Genomic DNA, 11,746 nt, shown 5'->3' with positions numbered 1-11,746 from the left:
GCGCACTAGGATTGCCAAGACGTCATTATCTTAGATAACATCCGCAGATCGTAAGAGATTTCTCTGTTTGCTTAGTGTGACTTCCTCATAGATTAATTGCCTTTGTGGTGAATCTAGCCTTCAATGGAGTTCTGGCAGTGTTAGAAATGTTGGGCCTTATGCAGTGTTGTAGGGAATGCTCCAGATGACCTCAGAGATCCGAAGTCTGTGGTGTAGGCTGGTCAGTATGTGCGGTATTAAAGGTCCCGTTCTTCGTGATCCCATGTTTCAAACTTTAGTTAGTGTGTAATGTTGTTGTTAGAGTATAAATAATATCTGTAAAATTATAAAGCTCAAAGTTCAATGCCAAGCGAGATATTTTATTTAACAGAAGTTGACTACATCGAACGGCCCGTTTGGACTACATCCCTCTACTTTCTTCTTTAATGACGTCATTAAAATCGTTTTTTGACTAACCTCCGCCCACAGGAATGCTCCCTCAACTCTACCGAAATTCGTTTATGTACTTGCGCACTTCTAATAACTTCCTGTGTTTACTCAGCTCTTACAGTGATTTTCTGAAGTAAAACTGACGCTTCATCTTTTGTGTGATGTACAATAAACTTTATTAAACTCATCAGTATATGTTTGATCATCATTCGGACAGCAGACTTGTAGGCTATTAATAAATAATGGATGCATACAAGCAGATGACAAATATGTTATAATAACCGTAATTAAACTACTAAACTATACCTGTTTCATCTCTATACAGCACTCTGACTGTCACATGCCTGTCCTGTCCTGTGCTGCACATGGGTGTTTGTTATGTTGGGCCATGTGCTCGTGTCTATTGTCTAGCCCCTCCCAGCTTGTTATTTGATTATTGGTTAATTTATCCCACCTGTTAGTCTCATTACCCTCCTTTGTTTGTTCCCCTATTTAGCTTCCTGGTGTTTGTAGTCCTGTGCTGGTTCGTTGTCCGAGTTACCTGTCTTTGATGTTCCTGTCTGTTGATTATCTGAGTTCTGAGTTTTCTGTATTTTTGTCTGTGTTTGTTAATTAAATCTCCTCTGCACTTGAATCCTCGTCTCTCGCTCAATCGCCCCGTGACAGAACGAACCAGCCAAGATGTGGATTCAGCGGAGCGAGATTTTTTCTTCAGAGGAGGAGAAGGGAAATTCCATTTCCCTATTTGAATATTTCTCCAGATGTGTTCAGAGGACTTTGGAGGAGGAGAGCACCATGTCAGACGGTGATCAGATCGGAGGAGGTGGTCCGGTGGTCCGGAGACGGAGGAGGAGAAGGAAGACCTCCTCTGTGACTATTCCGGTGGTCCCAGTTCCGGTGGTCCCAGTTCCGGTGGTCCCGAGTCCGGTGGTCCCAATTCCGGTGGTCTCAAGACACAGGAGGAGGAGAAGGGTTCCCTCCATAATTGTTCCGGTGGTCCCAGTTCCGGTGGTGCCTGCCGAGCCTGTGTCTTCGGACAAGATGGCCACCGCTGAACCTGTTCACGTTACGCCTGTTGAGCCTGTGTCTTCGGACAAGATGGTCGCCGCCGAGAGTGTTCCCGTCACGTCTGCTGAGCCTGTGTCTTCGGACAAGATGGCCACCACTGAACCTGTTCACGTTACGCCTGTCAAGCCTGTGTCTTCGGACAAGAAGGTCACTACCAAGACTGGGTCTTCGGACAAGATGGCCGCCGTCGAGCCTGTGTCTGGGCCGGTGGTGTCTGTTCCTGAGCCTGAGCCCTCAGTGACCGCGACACTGGCCATTATGGCCACAGCCATGTGGTGTGTGTGGGCTACACACACACTTGAGCCGGTGGTGTCTGTTCCTGAGCCGGTGGTGTCTGTTCCTGAGCCGGTGATGTCTGTTCCTGTTCCTGAGCCGGAGCCAGTGTCTGTTCCTGAGCCGGAGCCCGTGTCTGTCCCTGAGCCGGAGCCTGTGTCTGTTCCTGAGCCGGAGCCAGTGTCTGTTCCTGAGCCGGAGCCAGTGTCTGTTCCTGAGCCGGAGCCAGTGTCTGTTCCTGAGCCGGAGCCAGTGTCTGTTCCTGAGCCGGAGCCAGTGTCTGTTCCTGAGCCGGAGCCAGTGTCTGTTCCTGAGCCGGAGCCAGTGTCTGTTCCTGAGCCGGAGCCAGTGTCTGTTCCTGAGCCGGAGCCAGTGTCTGTTCCTGAGCCGGAGCCAGTGTCTGTTCCTGAGCCGGAGCCAGTGTCTGTTCCTGAGCCGGAGCCAGTGTCTGTTCCTGAGCCGGAGCCAGTGTCTGTTCCTGAGCCGGAGCCAGTGTCTGTTCCTGAGCCGGAGCCTGTGTCTGTTCCTGAGCCGGAGCCTGTGTCTGTTCCTGAGCCGGAGCCAGTGTCTGTTCCTGAGCCGGAGCCAGTGTCTGTTCCTGAGCCGGAGCCAGTGTCTGTTCCTGAGCCGGAGCCAGTGTCTGTTCCTGAGCCGGAGCCAGTGTCTGTTCCTGAGCCGGAGCCAGTGTCTGTTCCTGAGCCGGAGCCAGTGTCTGTTCCTGAGCCGGAGCCAGTGTCTGTTCCTGAGCCGGAGCCAGTGTCTGTTCCTGAGCCGGAGCCAGTGTCTGTTCCTGAGCCGGAGCCAGTGTCTGTTCCTGAGCCGGAGCCAGTGTCTGTTCCTGAGCCGGAGCCAGTGTCTGTTCCTGAGCCGGAGCCAGTGTCTGTTCCTGAGCCGGAGCCAGTGTCTGTTCCTGAGCCGGAGCCAGTGTCTGTTCCTGAGCCGGAGCCAGTGTCTGTTCCTGAGCCGGAGCCAGTTCCAGTGCCCGAGCCGGAGGGGCCAGTTCCAGTTCCCGAGCCGGTGGTGCCAGTTCCAGTGCCCGAGCCGGAGGGGCCAGTTCCAGTGCCCGAGCCGGTGGTGCCAGTTCCAGTTCCCGAGCCGGTGGTTCCAGTTCCAGTGCCAGTTCCAGTGGTGCCAGTTCCAGTTCCCGAGCCGGAGGGGCCAGTTCCAGTGCCCGAGCCGGTGGTGCCAGTTCCAGTTCCCGAGCCGGTGGTGCCAGTTCCAGTGCCAGTTCCAGTAGTGGCAGTTCCAGTGCCTGAGCCGGTGGTTCCAGTGCCTGAGCCGGTGGTTCCAGTTCCAGTGCCTGAGCCGGTGGTACCAGTTCCAGTGCCAGTTCCAGTGGTTCCAGTTCCCGAGCCGGAGGGGCCAGTTCCAGTGCCCGAGCCGGTGGTGCCAGTTCCAGTGCCAGTTCCAGTGGTGCCAGTTCCAGTGCCTGAGCCGGTGGTGCCAGTTCCAGTGCCAGTTCCGGTGGTGCCAGTTCCAGTGCCTGAGCCGTTGGTGTCTGTTCCAGTTCCTGCACCGTGGCCGCCCGAGGGATCTTCACCGGCGTGGCCGCCCGAGAGGTCTTCACCGCCGTGGCCGCCCGAGGGACAGTCTCCGCCCTGGCCGCCCGAGGGACAGTCTCCGCCCTGGCCGCCCGAGGGAGAGTCTCCGCCCTGGCCGCCCGAGGGAAAGTCTCCGCCCTGGCCGCCCGATGAACTGCCGTCTCCGCCCTGGCCGCCCGAGGGAGAGTCTCCGCCCTGGCCGCCCGAGGGAAAGTCTCCGCCCTGGCCGCCCGAGGGAAAGTCTCCGCCCTGGCCGCCCGAGGGAAAGTCTCCGCCCTGGCCGCCTGATGAATTTCCCGCTCCGCCCTGGCCGCCTGAAGGAAAGTCTCCACCCTGGCCGTTTGCACAGCCTGCCCCGTCCTGGTCTCCTGAACCCTGTGGACCACTCACTTTGGTGTCCCAGACATTTTGTTTCCCCTGTCCCGCCCTGGTCTGTCCGTCCCGCCCTGGTCTGTCCCTCCCGTCCCGCCCTGGTCTTGGAGCGTCTGGTAGCCGCTCCGTAGGGAGGGGGTAATGTCACATGCCTGTCCTGTCCTGTGCTGCACATGGGTGTTTGTTATGTTGGGCCATGTGCTCGTGTCTATTGTCTAGCCCCTCCCAGCTTGTTATTTGATTATTGGTTAATTTATCCCACCTGTTAGTCTCATTACCCTCCTTTGTTTGTTCCCCTATTTAGCTTCCTGGTGTTTGTAGTCCTGTGCTGGTTCGTTGTCCGAGTTACCTGTCTTTGATGTTCCTGTCTGTTGATTATCTGAGTTCTGAGTTTTCTGTATTTTTGTCTGTGTTTGTTAATTAAATCTCCTCTGCACTTGAATCCTCGTCTCTCGCTCAATCGCCCCGTGACACTGACTCTGTAGGCATTATTGTCCGACTCGAACTGAACACTGTTACTGAGAGTTTCTGATATTATCATCATTCCGTGAGATGAAATTGTCCTGAGAGACTGTGCGCGAGCTCATGAAGCTCCGCCCCCTGTGTCGTCCAGCAGCAGCTTATTTGCATTTATAGGGCACACACTAAAACAGCGCGTTTTTCTGAGCCCCAAAAAATGACAATTTAAACATGCTGTAAAAAAATGATCTGTTGGGTATTTTGAGCTGAAACTTCACATAGACACTCTGGGGACATCAGAGACTTATTTTACATCTTGTGAAAAGGGGCATAATACGGGACCTTTAAGCTCATTTCACTTTATTTTTCATATTCATGTATATATTTGGCCTTTCAAATATAATGCAAATCTAATGACAAGCAACAACACAGAGGAATAAATAAGAGTGTTTCTCCATATCTAAAAAATGAGAAGCATTTAAAAATGTTTTAAAAAAAGGGGGTTATATGGACCACCGTAAAATACTGTGTGAAAGTGAATTAGGACAGACATGTATTACTATTATTTTTTATTTTTTATTATTATTTTTTATTTTTATAGTAGAGCTTTTAAATAGAATTAATAATAAATGACAATAATAATTAATATTATGTTACTCTAATAAAATATTCAGGTGGTTCCACAGTGTGACTAAAAAATGAACTTCTGAATGTGAAAAAAAAAATCTGAATTTAATATTTATTTGTATGTATTTTAATATTTAAAACAAATTAATCATTATCCTTTGGAATGTTTGTTTACAAAGTTTTGAAGGAAATAATTCTTTTTTTATTCCTATAATTTTATGTCCAAATGACTTAAGTTGTATGGCTATTAACTGACTGGTGATGCAAAAATGGCCAGTATTATTGTTGCATTTATTATTACTAGCTAGATGACAACCCAGATGTGCTACTCTTGAGCTGTTCACAGACTCAGAATTTTGCGTTTCTGTGGCAACACTATTAACACCAAAAATAATAGGTGTAATTTAAAAAATCAATACACAAAACCACAATGCAACAATTGTTATGCAAATGCATTTATAATATACTCAGCCTATTTCTCAAATTGCCAGGCGACCTAAAAAGAACAAACTCAGAAGGACGTGAGGACACAGAATGCATCCTTGTGCATGCAACTGCTTAACTACATTTGAGTATTTCCACATGATGTTGCAGCGGTCGGATGATACAAGTCGTAATTACGAGTTCTACAATGATATGAATGCATTTTACAAGTCATAATCACATTTTATGTATCACCCAGTATAAATGTGTATTGTGAAGTGTGACATAAAATAAGTTGATGTTGCACAGTCTGTCGAGGGGTCTCTCAGGGGTCAAACCATAACATGAAACAATCAAGCAAGCAGCTGTTGTTAAGAACAGCAAGAATCACACAGCATACAGCCTTGACTAGCTAGCTGTCTAAGATTGCACATCTCTTGTCATTTTCACATACACTTTTCAGTGACAGCATATGTTTGAGATAGTGTGAGTGTTTTGTGAGGTGCTGGTGTAACAGCATTACAGGCCTGCCAACACCTCCCACTGCTTTTGACCCCTCCAGGAGACGCAGCCATCCAGAAATGCCCATCTGTGCTTCTACCTCCTCCAGCGAGATCTGTGTGTGTGCGCGCGCTTATACCTGGCACAGGTCCACACACATTTACACTGCAGGACTGTTTGCGGTTTGCCGCCGTCCAATCCCTGCGTGCTTGTAGAGACAGTGCTAGCCTGCAGCTGCTGCCCAGCATGAATAGAAACATATTACAGTGGCGCCCATCACATGCCAACCGACACGTCACCTTTCATTTCACCTTTAATCTCGAAGACTGCTGACTTGCAGTTAAAACCTCTACTCAGTGTTTGTAATGAGCCTGATGACAAGCACTTTGTTTTGTTTATGATTCTGATTCTAAACATAACTTGACTCAAAGTATTACTGAGATTTCCAGCCTATCGTTTACAAGTCAGAATTTTTGGCATGCATTTCAGATTTGAAAGTGAAACTGCATCTTTTCTAAACCCCTTCACAAAAATCATTCTGTATTGATCCAGCAATAATTTGCTCAGAAGGTACTGTAGGTTCACTGACCAATAGATCTTTTTTCCCCCAAGTCATTTGAAACTTCAACAAATAAATAGACATTTTTTATTATTATATATTTTTTAAAGAATGTTTGAAATATAGGTAATGTAACATTAAAATTATTAAATTGATAAATCACCAATAAGAATAAATATATTTAATATCTTTATTTCATTTAAAATGTTTTATTTATCATATTTAACTAAGTTTTTAATGATTGAATTCTGATGCAGAATTAAATATAGTTTTATAGACACATATTAGTTAGTTAGTTTGACAAGTGATGTATTTCTTGAAATCATATATTGATAACCGATTTCTTCTGTGGTTTTCTTTTTTTTCTTTCTTTTTTTTTAAAGTTATACTCATACACCTAGTTCTCCATCAGCAACAATGCCTGTCCAGTCCATGATGAGGCCGTAGGTGTGCCATTTGTCATGTTAGGTTTGAAAATGGGGCTTTGTCCTGCACTATATATATATATATATATATATATATATATATATATATATATATATATATATATATATATATATAGGCATATTATAATACATGTTTACACAAAAATTAACACACACACACTCAAGAACTTTACCCCTTTACTTAACATAGGCTACACATAAATTGTAAGAATATGACTAATAGTAAAGACTACTACTAAATAAACATTAGGCCCATGCTAAAACAATTAAAGGTCCCGTTGCATGCGATTCCATGTTTCAAACTTTAGTTAGTGTGTAATGTTGCTGTTAGAGCATAAATAATATCTGTAAAATTATAAAGCTCAAAGTTCAATGCCAAGCGAGATATTTTATTTAACAGAAGTTGACTACAAAAAACGGCTCGATTGGACTACACCCCTCTACATCCTGCATTAGTGATGTCACCAGAACCATTTCTTGACTAACCTCCGCCCACAGGAATGCTCCCTCAACTCTACTGGCAACTTGCGCACTTCTTATAACTTAGCCTACTGTGTTTACTCAGCTCTTACGGTGATTTTCTGAAGTAAAACTGACGCTTCATCTTTTGTGTGATGTACAATAAACTTTATTAAACTCATCAGTACATGTTTGATCATCATTCAGACAGCAGACTTGTAGGCTATTAATAAATAATGGATACATAGCCTACAAGCAGATGACAAATACGTTATAATAACCGTAATTAAACTACTAAACCATACCTGTTTCATCTCTATACAGCACTCTGACTCTGTAGGCATTATTGTCCGACTCGAAATGAACGCCGTTACTGAGAGTTTCTGATATTATTATCATTCCGTGAGATGAATTTTTCCTGACAGACTGAGCACGAGCTCATGAAGCTCCGCCCCCTGTGTCGTCCAGCAGCACCTCATTTGCATTTAAAGGGGACACACTGAAACGGCTCGTTTTTCTGAGCCCCAAAAAATGTCAATTTAAACATGCTGTAAAAAATTATCTGTTGGGTATTTTGAGCTCAAACTTCACATACACACTCTGGGGACATCAGAGACTTATTTTACATCTTGTGAAAAGGGGCATAGAACGGGACCTTTAAATAGCAGTCCCAAACTAGTTTTTGTTAATACAATGTTGGTATGAGCCACCACAGTAATTTAAAAATAACAAAATAACACAAAGTTAAAATAAAGTGGCATTTTGGGGTTAATATGGAAACGACAGTTACCATGGTGAGTACACAATACTAACAAGAACTGTTAAACATGGAAACTACTGGTGAATAGAATGAAAATCATACCTGCATGCAAATCCTTCTCAGCTAACACACGACATACCAGTAACGTGACTTATTGGTATTTTACTTTTATTTCGTGACTTACTAATTTACAACATAACGACATTGCATGCTCGTAGTTTCTTTTGCACTTTATACAGTGAAGCGATACTGAAGTGAAGAGGCTGACAGGAAAAGAAAGTCCGTTTTTCTGAGGTGAAATACTTTTTATTTCAGCGTACACTTACGTCACTGCCTGGTAGTTCCTATTGTGCTGGGTTTTCTGAAGTAGTAGTGATTCGCCTCTCATAACATAACATGAAACACACGCACGCAGAGTGGATTTTCTTTTGTAATCGCGGCGTCGAACGATTACGTAATCGTGGCATCCCGTAATTGTAATCGCGATTAGAAATTCAAATAATTGTGCAGCCCTAGATGTAGCAGACTTCCACCAGACAATCCCTGTAGCATTAGTCTCCAAAGCTTGGAAGAGGGCCGCAAGGCTCTCACTTTTTAAACAGGTGCAAACACATTATTTAAGAGAAAATCCCTGAAAGAAAGAGGATAGAGTAAAACAGAGCATTGCATATGGTGTGAATCATGCAGCAAAAAAAAAAAAGTGTTATTTTGTTGCGTCACATATATTGTGAATAGGCTTTAGGCTCTGACAAAATTGCCACTTTTCCTGTGCAAAGAAATTGTCGCCAACCCGAACTATAAGAACAGACACTGCGGCGGATGCCCTCCGTGCAGCTGACTGGGATGCCAATGACCAAACCGCTCATAAATCATTCCGATTGGACTTTGCGGAGACAGGATCCACACATCTCCCCTTCCTCAGTCAGAATTCCAATGTCTGGCGCTGAAATATTAAGCACCGGCATCTCATAGGTGCGGTAGCAATGGAAGAGAGCATTTAATAAAACATAACTAGCATTGCATTTGCTGTGCTCTAATACTCTAAGCACAGGATTTGTGATCGACTCTCCCCTCTTCTATTCTGAGAGTGCTGTGCCATGAAATATGAATCTGAATCCCTTTACTTTCCTTCTGTGGGAAATGGTTTATCCTCACACGAGATCAGGATTGTTATTTTGATCCAAAATTGTATCTAAATTATGCATATTACTATCTTGACTGTTGCGCACTTAGAAGTCACTTGTGCAGTTGTCAATTCATAAAGAAAATAAGTGTTAGTTATTCCCATCATACTCTTTTTAGAAACACAGAGCTCTACGGTAAAACTAAAAAATGCTGTCAGGTCAAGTTAACTGTTTGATGGAAGCCCGTTTCTGCGTCAGAGTGCAATAAAAATTAATAAATTAATAAAACAACTGACTATTTTACACGTGATTGCGACTGTATAGCCATCTTTATTGCATCCTTATTTCTCTTAATTCCAACTTTATATCTCACAATAGATATGTTTACAGGCACAATCCGAGATCTTATTATGAAAGGTCTCTGGTAGATATGCATATCATGGCACTGCCCATGTGTGCAAGGGATTTTGGAATGCGATTGAGAAGATAGTCTCTTTTAAGCATGTACATGCTTTTTCCTATTTATCGCATTGCTTCAGATTTACACCACCCCTTTGAATCCCATCGACATTTCATTTGGATCGAGCTCAATCTGATGGTTTACATGTTTTACTGGTTTACATGAAGGATTTTCAAACCATCAATCCGATGACTAACGCATTATTTGGAAGTATGCATATAAACATAGCTAATGTGACTTAATATCTCACATTTGCAGCATTAAATTTTAATTCTGGTATTGCAATTTGAATTCCTGTTCGTTCAAATTACGACCCTTACAATTGCAACTTTATTTCTTGAAAAAGCAAACTTAATTTTTGTCATTTTAAATGTTCTATTTTTTACCATTGATTCATTTTATTTTGTAGTCCGAGGAAACAGACTTTAATAGCATTTATAAGTGCATGTATGTGTATGTGTGTGTGTTTACGTCATTCTTGGACTTGAGCCTTACTTTACAGGGGTGGTATGCCCTTTTCACAAGATGTAAAATAAGTCTTTGATGTCCCTAGAGTGTGTATGTGAAGTTTTAGCTCAAAATACCCCATAGATATTTTTATATAGCATGTTAAAGTAGTCACTTTTTGAGGGTGAGCAAAAACGCACCGTTTTTGTGTCTGTCCCTTTAAATGCAAATGAGCTGCTGCTCCAGGCACAGAGGGCGGAGCTTCATCAGCTTGTGTCTTTTTACCTCACATAGACATGCACTGAAAATTTCAAACACTTTTAGCCTTTTATGTTCAAACCGAAGTCAGAAAGAAGGAGAGACTCAAGAAGAAGTGACAACATGTAGACAACATTTCTGAATGGTTAGTTGATGAATTTATGTAGCTTATGTGTAGTTATCTTCTAGTCATTGATTAGCATATTCTGTCTTGATAATCTACAAATCGTGTTCCGGGGGCGGGGTTGATGTAAATTTTAGGGTTTGTGATGTCACTAACCTGGGAGGAATGTCGTGTAGGCTAGTCCCTATACCATACGTTTGTTGTAGTCCTTAAAAAGCAATTTCTTTAAAAGCAAATATCTCCCTTTGCTTTGAACTTTGAGCATTGTAACTTTGCAGATGTTGTTTATGCTCAAACAGCAACATTACACACTAACTAAAGTTAGAAAAGTGAAATCATAATCAACCACCCCTTTAATATATAAATTCAGTGAAATCATCAAACGTTTGTATGACTTGCCAGTGACTTGGGACCCAAGCTACGACTTGACTTGACTTGCTTGACATAAAGCAGTGACTTGACTTGACTTGACTTGACTTGACTTGACTTGCTTTTCACAAAATTGACTTGGACTTGCTTGAGACTCGAAGGTTAAGACTTGAGACTTGCTTGTGACTTGCACATGTGTGACTTACTCCCACCTCTGAAAATACCCCACAAATATTTTTATATAGCATGACAGCAGACATGTACTGGAAATTGAAGTCAGAAAGAAGGAGAGACTCAAGAAGAAGTGACAACATGTAGACAACATTTCTGAATGGTTAATTGGTGAATTTATGTAGCTTGTGTAGTTATCTTCTAGTCATTGATTAGCATATTCTGTCTTGATAATCTATAAATCGTGTTCAGGGGTGGGGTTTATGTAAATTCTAGGGTTGGTGATGTCACTAACCCAGAGGAATGTCGTGTAGTCCCTACCAGCCGATTGTTGTAGTCCTTAAAAAGCAGTTTCTTTAAAAGCAAATATCTCCCTTTGCTTTGAACTTTGAGCATCGTAACTTTGCAGATGTTGTTTATGCTCAAACAGCAACATTACACATAGTGCTGGGCGGTTTGACCAAAAATCAACATCACGTTTTTTTTCTAAATTATACCGGTTTCACGGTTTTTACCGGGTTTTTTTTTTTTTTTCAAGCATGATGGGTGTTAACCACATTTTCTACTGAGTGAGAGAGGAAATACCGCAGTAGATTTACTTATAATGCCCTATTTTATTGTCATGAGTGAATATTATAGAAAAAATCCACACTAATATTAATAATACAGCAGGTTTACAAGGCTGTTTACAAAGAGGTGCCAGCAGGACGCGCTTTAGGAGCGGCAGAAACAGTGGTTTCCCCGGTAACGGCTGTACACAAAGCAGCAACGCTCATAAACACTGCTTTATCAGGAAAGATAAAGATTCAATCGTAATAACAAAGAAACTTTTCTAAAGACCGTCAGTTCACTTCAGATACGTTAATACAGTATAAA

General features: G+C 43.2%; 1 protein-coding gene across 1 annotated transcript in view; it reads left to right on the top strand.

The window, feature by feature from the left end:
• Window positions 1-11,746, top strand: part of fut8a (fucosyltransferase 8a (alpha (1,6) fucosyltransferase)) — a 103,859-nt gene that overhangs the window by 20,923 nt on the left and 71,190 nt on the right. The gene's annotated exons all lie outside the window — the stretch shown is intronic.

Source organism: Scardinius erythrophthalmus (genome assembly GCF_964197995.2).
Source record: "Scardinius erythrophthalmus genome assembly, chromosome: 19".
Lineage (NCBI taxonomy): Eukaryota > Metazoa > Chordata > Actinopteri > Cypriniformes > Leuciscidae > Scardinius > Scardinius erythrophthalmus.
The sequence above is the reverse complement of the archived record's forward strand: the minus strand, read 5'-3'. Positions and strand labels throughout refer to the sequence as shown.